This window comes from Hippichthys cyanospilos, chromosome 20 (genome assembly GCF_059441005.1).
Source record: "Hippichthys cyanospilos isolate Australia breed blue-spotted pipefish chromosome 20, RoL_Hcya_1.0, whole genome shotgun sequence".
In the NCBI taxonomy this organism is placed as follows: Eukaryota; Metazoa; Chordata; class Actinopteri; order Syngnathiformes; family Syngnathidae; genus Hippichthys; species Hippichthys cyanospilos.
In genome coordinates, this window is record NC_142388.1 from 16,126,287 (window position 1) to 16,133,285 (window position 6,999).

Consider the following 6,999-nt stretch of genomic DNA (forward strand, 5'->3'; position numbering starts at 1 on the left):
TGTGCTCCACTCGGGCTGAAAACGCTTGTTTGGGACATGACATTAATGTTGACTATAAATCATAAACTAAGCATTTTTCAGCTGAAATAATGAATGTAGTCCTCTTAATTCTTGCTTCTAAAGCATACGCAAGCAGAAATTTCAATGTACAATGATGTTTTTAAAAAAAGGGTCAAAATGTGCTCCACTCGGGCTGAATACGCTAGTTTGGAACATTTCATTAATGTTGACTATAAATCATAAACTAAGCATTTTTCAGCTGAAATAATGAATGTAGTCCTCTTAATTCTTGCTTCTAAAGCATACGCAAGCAGAATTTTCAATGTACAATGATGTTTTTAAAAAAACAGTCAAAATGTGCTCCACTCGGGCTGAAAACGCTTGTTTGGGACATGACATTAATGTTGACTATAAATCATAAACTAAGCATTTTTCAGCTGAAATAATGAATGTAGTCCTCTTAATTCTTGCTTCTAAAGCATACGCAAGCAGAAATTTCAATGTACAATGATGTTTTTAAAAAAAGGGTCAAAATGTGCTCCACTCGGGCTGAAAACGCTTGTTTGGAACATTTCATTAATGTTGACTATAAATCATAAACTAAGCATTTTTCAGCTGAAATAATGAATGTAGTCCTCTTAATTCTTGCTTCTAAAGCATACGCAAGCAGAATTTTCAATGTACAATGATGTTTTTAAAAAAACAGTCAAAATGTGCTCCACTCGGGCTGAAAACGCTTGTTTGGGACATGACATTAATGTTGACTATAAATCATAAACTAAACATTTTTCAGCTGAAATAATGAATGTAGTCCTCTTAATTCTTGCTTCTAAAGCATACGCAAACAGAAATTTCAATGTACAATGATGTTTTTAAAAAAACGGTCAAAATGTGCTCCACTCGGGCTGGAAACGCTTGTTTGGGACATTACATTAATGTTGACTATAAATCATAAACTAAGCATTTTTCAGCTGAAATAATGAATGTAGTCCTCTTAATTCTTGCTTCTAAAGCATACACAAACAGAAATTTCAATGTACAATGATGTTTTTAAAAAAACGGTCAAAATGTGCTCCACTCGGGCTGAAAACGCTTGTTTGGAACATTTCATTAATGTTGACTATAAATCATAAACTAAGCATTTTTCAGCTGAAATAATGAATGTAGTCCTCTTAATTCTTGCTTCTAAAGCATACGCAAGCAGAAATTTCAATGTACAATGATGTTTTTAAAAAAAACAGTCAAAATGTGCTCCACTCGGGCTGAAAACGCTGTTGGGGACATTTCATTAATGTTGACTATAAATCATAAACTAAGCATTTTTCAGCTGAAATAATGAATGTAGTCCTCTTAATTCTTGCTTCTAAAGCATACGCAAGCAGAAATTTCAATGTACAATGATGTTTTTAAAAAAACGGTCAAAATGTGCTCCACTCGGGCTGAAAACGCTTGTTCGGAACATTTCCTTAATGTTGACTATAAATCATAAACTAAGCATTTTTCAGCTGAAATAATGAATGTAGTCCTCTTAATTCTTGCTTCTAAAGCATACGCAAGCAGAAATTTCAATGTACAATGATGTTTTTAAAAAAAACAGTCAAAATGTGCTCCACTCGGGCTGAAAACGCTGTTGGGGACATTTCATTAATGTTGACTACAAATCAAAAACTAAGCATTTTTCAGCTGAAATAATGAATGTAGTCCTCTTAATTCTTGCTTCTAAAGCATTCGCAAGCAGAAATTTCAATGTTTTTAAAAAAACAGTCAAAATGTGCTCCACTCGGGCTGAAAACGCTGTTGGGGACATTTCATTAATGTTGACTATAAATCATAAACTAAGCATTTTTCAGCTGAGATAATGAATGTAGTCCTCTTAATTCTTGCTTCTAAAGCATACGCAAGCAGAAATTTCAATGTACAATGATGTTTTTAAAAAAACAGTCAAAATGTGCTCCACTCGGGCTGAAAACGCTTGTTTGGGACATTACATTAATGTTGACTATAAATCATAAACTAAGCATTTTTCAGCTGAAATAATGAATGTAGTCCTCTTAATTCTTGCTTCTAAAGCATACGCAAACAGAAATTTCAATGTACAATGATGTTTTTTAAAAAACGGTCAAAATGTGCTCCACTCGGGCTGAAAACGCTTGTTCGGAACATTTCCTTAATGTTGACTATAAATCATAAACTAAGCATTTTTCAGCTGAAATAATGAATGTAGTCCTCTTAATTCTTGCTTCTAAAGCATACGCAAGCAGAAATTTCAATGTACAATGATGTTTTTAAAAAAAACAGTCAAAATGGGCTCCACTCGGGCTGAAAACGCTGTTGGGGACATTTCATTAATGTTGACTACAAATCAAAAACTAAGCATTTTTCAGCTGAAATAATGAATGTAGTCCTCTTAATTCTTGCTTCTAAAGCATACGCAAGCAGAAATTTCAATGTACAATGATGTTTTTAAAAAAAGGGTCAAAATGTGCTCCACTCGGGCTGAAAACGCTTGTTTGGAACATTTCATTAATGTTGACTATAAATCATAAACTAAGCATTTTTCAGCTGAAATAATGAATGTAGTCCTCTTAATTCTTGCTTCTAAAGCATACGCAAGCAGAATTTTCAATGTACAATGATGTTTTTAAAAAAACAGTCAAAATGTGCTCCACTCGGGCTGAAAACGCTTGTTTGGGACATGACATTAATGTTGACTATAAATCATAAACTAAGCATTTTTCAGCTGAAATAATGAATGTAGTCCTCTTAATTCTTGCTTCTAAAGCATACGCAAGCAGAAATTTCAATGTACAATGATGTTTTTAAAAAAAGGGTCAAAATGTGCTCCACTCGGGCTGAATACGCTAGTTTGGAACATTTCATTAATGTTGACTATAAATCATAAACTAAGCATTTTTCAGCTGAAATAATGAATGTAGTCCTCTTAATTCTTGCTTCTAAAGCATACGCAAACAGAAATTTCAATGTACAATGATGTTTTTAAAAAAACAGTCAAAATGTGCTCCACTCGGGCTGAAAACGCTTGTTTGGGACATGACATTAATGTTGACTATAAATCATAAACTAAGCATTTTTCAGCTGAAATAATGAATGTAGTCCTCTTAATTCTTGCTTCTAAAGCATACGCAAACAGAAATTTCAATGTACAATGATGTTTTTAAAAAAACAGTCAAAATGTGCTCCACTCGGGCTGAAAACGCTTGTTTGGGACATGACATTAATGTTGACTATAAATCATAAACTAAGCATTTTTCAGCTGAAATAATGAATGTAGTCCTCTTAATTCTTGCTTCTAAAGCATACGCAAGCAGAAATTTCAATGTACAATGATGTTTTTAAAAAAACGGTCAAAATGTGCTCCACTCGGGCTGAAAACGCTTGTTTGGAACATTTCATTAATGTTGACTATAAATCATAAACTAAGCATTTTTCAGCTGAAATAATGAATGTAGTCCTCTTAATTCTTGCTTCTAAAGCATACGCAAGCAGAAATTTCAATGTACAATGATGTTTTTAAAAAAACAGTCAAAATGTGCTCCACTCGGGCTGAAAACGCTTGTTTGGGACATTACATTAATGTTGACTATAAATCATAAACTAAACATTTTTCAGCTGAAATAATGAATGTAGTCCTCTTAATTCTTGCTTCTAAAGCATACGCAAACAGAAATTTCAATGTACAATGATGTTTTTAAAAAAACGGTCAAAATGTGCTCCACTCGGGCTGAAAACGCTTGTTTGGGACATTACATTAATGTTGACTATAAATCATAAACTAAGCATTTTTCAGCTGAAATAATGAATGTAGTCCTCTTAATTCTTGCTTCTAAAGCATACACAAACAGAAATTTCAATGTACAATGATGTTTTTAAAAAAACGGTCAAAATGTGCTCCACTCGGGCTGAAAACGCTTGTTTGGAACATTTCATTAATGTTGACTATAAATCATAAACTAAGCATTTTTCAGCTGAAATAATGAATGTAGTCCTCTTAATTCTTGCTTCTAAAGCATACGCAAGCAGAAATTTCAATGTACAATGATGTTTTTAAAAAAAACAGTCAAAATGTGCTCCACTCGGGCTGAAAACGCTGTTGGGGACATTTCATTAATGTTGACTATAAATCATAAACTAAGCATTTTTCAGCTGAAATAATGAATGTAGTCCTCTTAATTCTTGCTTCTAAAGCATACGCAAGCAGAAATTTCAATGTACAATGATGTTTTTAAAAAAACGGTCAAAATGTGCTCCACTCGGGCTGAAAACGCTTGTTCGGAACATTTCCTTAATGTTGACTATAAATCATAAACTAAGCATTTTTCAGCTGAAATAATGAATGTAGTCCTCTTAATTCTTGCTTCTAAAGCATACGCAAGCAGAAATTTCAATGTACAATGATGTTTTTAAAAAAAACAGTCAAAATGTGCTCCACTCGGGCTGAAAACGCTGTTGGGGACATTTCATTAATGTTGACTACAAATCAAAAACTAAGCATTTTTCAGCTGAAATAATGAATGTAGTCCTCTTAATTCTTGCTTCTAAAGCATTCGCAAGCAGAAATTTCAATGTTTTTAAAAAAACAGTCAAAATGTGCTCCACTCGGGCTGAAAACGCTGTTGGGGACATTTCATTAATGTTGACTATAAATCATAAACTAAGCATTTTTCAGCTGAAATAATGAATGTAGTCCTCTTAATTCTTGCTTCTAAAGCATACGCAAGCAGAAATTTCAATGTACAATGATGTTTTTAAAAAAACAGTCAAAATGTGCTCCACTCGGGCTGAAAACGCTTGTTTGGGACATTACATTAATGTTGACTATAAATCATAAACTAAGCATTTTTCAGCTGAAATAATGAATGTAGTCCTCTTAATTCTTGCTTCTAAAGCATACGCAAACAGAAATTTCAATGTACAATGATGTTTTTTAAAAAACGGTCAAAATGTGCTCCACTCGGGCTGAAAACGCTTGTTCGGAACATTTCCTTAATGTTGACTATAAATCATAAACTAAGCATTTTTCAGCTGAAATAATGAATGTAGTCCTCTTAATTCTTGCTTCTAAAGCATACGCAAGCAGAAATTTCAATGTACAATGATGTTTTTAAAAAAAACAGTCAAAATGCGCTCCACTCGGGCTGAAAACGCTGTTGGGGACATTTCATTAATGTTGACTACAAATCAAAAACTAAGCATTTTTCAGCTGAAATAATGAATGTAGTCCTCTTAATTCTTGCTTCTAAAGCATACGCAAGCAGAAATTTCAATGTACAATGATGTTTTTAAAAAAAGGGTCAAAATGTGCTCCACTCGGGCTGAAAACGCTTGTTTGGAACATTTCATTAATGTTGACTATAAATCATAAACTAAGCATTTTTCAGCTGAAATAATGAATGTAGTCCTCTTAATTCTTGCTTCTAAAGCATACGCAAGCAGAATTTTCAATGTACAATGATGTTTTTAAAAAAACAGTCAAAATGTGCTCCACTCGGGCTGAAAACGCTTGTTTGGGACATGACATTAATGTTGACTATAAATCATAAACTAAGCATTTTTCAGCTGAAATAATGAATGTAGTCCTCTTAATTCTTGCTTCTAAAGCATACGCAAGCAGAAATTTCAATGTACAATGATGTTTTTAAAAAAAGGGTCAAAATGTGCTCCACTCGGGCTGAATACGCTAGTTTGGAACATTTCATTAATGTTGACTATAAATCATAAACTAAGCATTTTTCAGCTGAAATAATGAATGTAGTCCTCTTAATTCTTGCTTCTAAAGCATACGCAAACAGAAATTTCAATGTACAATGATGTTTTTAAAAAAACAGTCAAAATGTGCTCCACTCGGGCTGAAAACGCTTGTTTGGGACATGACATTAATGTTGACTATAAATCATAAACTAAGCATTTTTCAGCTGAAATAATGAATGTAGTCCTCTTAATTCTTGCTTCTAAAGCATACGCAAGCAGAATTTTCAATGTACAATGATGTTTTTAAAAAAACAGTCAAAATGTGCTCCACTCGGGCTGAAAACGCTTGTTTGGGACATGACATTAATGTTGACTATAAATCATAAACTAAGCATTTTTCAGCTGAAATAATGAATGTAGTCCTCTTAATTCTTGCTTCTAAAGCATACGCAAGCAGAAATTTCAATGTACAATGATGTTTTTAAAAAAAGGGTCAAAATGTGCTCCACTCGGGCTGAATACGCTAGTTTGGAACATTTCATTAATGTTGACTATAAATCATAAACTAAGCATTTTTCAGCTGAAATAATGAATGTAGTCCTCTTAATTCTTGCTTCTAAAGCATACGCAAACAGAAATTTCAATGTACAATGATGTTTTTAAAAAAACAGTCAAAATGTGCTCCACTCGGGCTGAAAACGCTTGTTTGGGACATGACATTAATGTTGACTATAAATCATAAACTAAGCATTTTTCAGCTGAAATAATGAATGTAGTCCTCTTAATTCTTGCTTCTAAAGCATACGCAAGCAGAAATTTCAATGTACAATGATGTTTTTAAAAAAACGGTCAAAATGTGCTCCACTCGGGCTGAAAACGCTTGTTTGGAACATTTCATTAATGTTGACTATAAATCATAAACTAAGCATTTTTCAGCTGAAATAATGAATGTAGTCCTCTTAATTCTTGCTTCTAAAGCATACGCAAGCAGAAATTTCAATGTACAATGATGTTTTTAAAAAAACAGTCAAAATGTGCTCCACTCGGGCTGAAAACGCTTGTTTGGGACATTACATTAATGTTGACTATAAATCATAAACTAAACATTTTTCAGCTGAAATAATGAATGTAGTCCTCTTAATTCTTGCTTCTAAAGCATACGCAAACAGAAATTTCAATGTACAATGATGTTTTTAAAAAAACGGTCAAAATGTGCTCCACTCGGGCTGAAAACGCTTGTTTGGGACATTACATTAATGTTGACTATAAATCATAAACTAAGCATTTTTC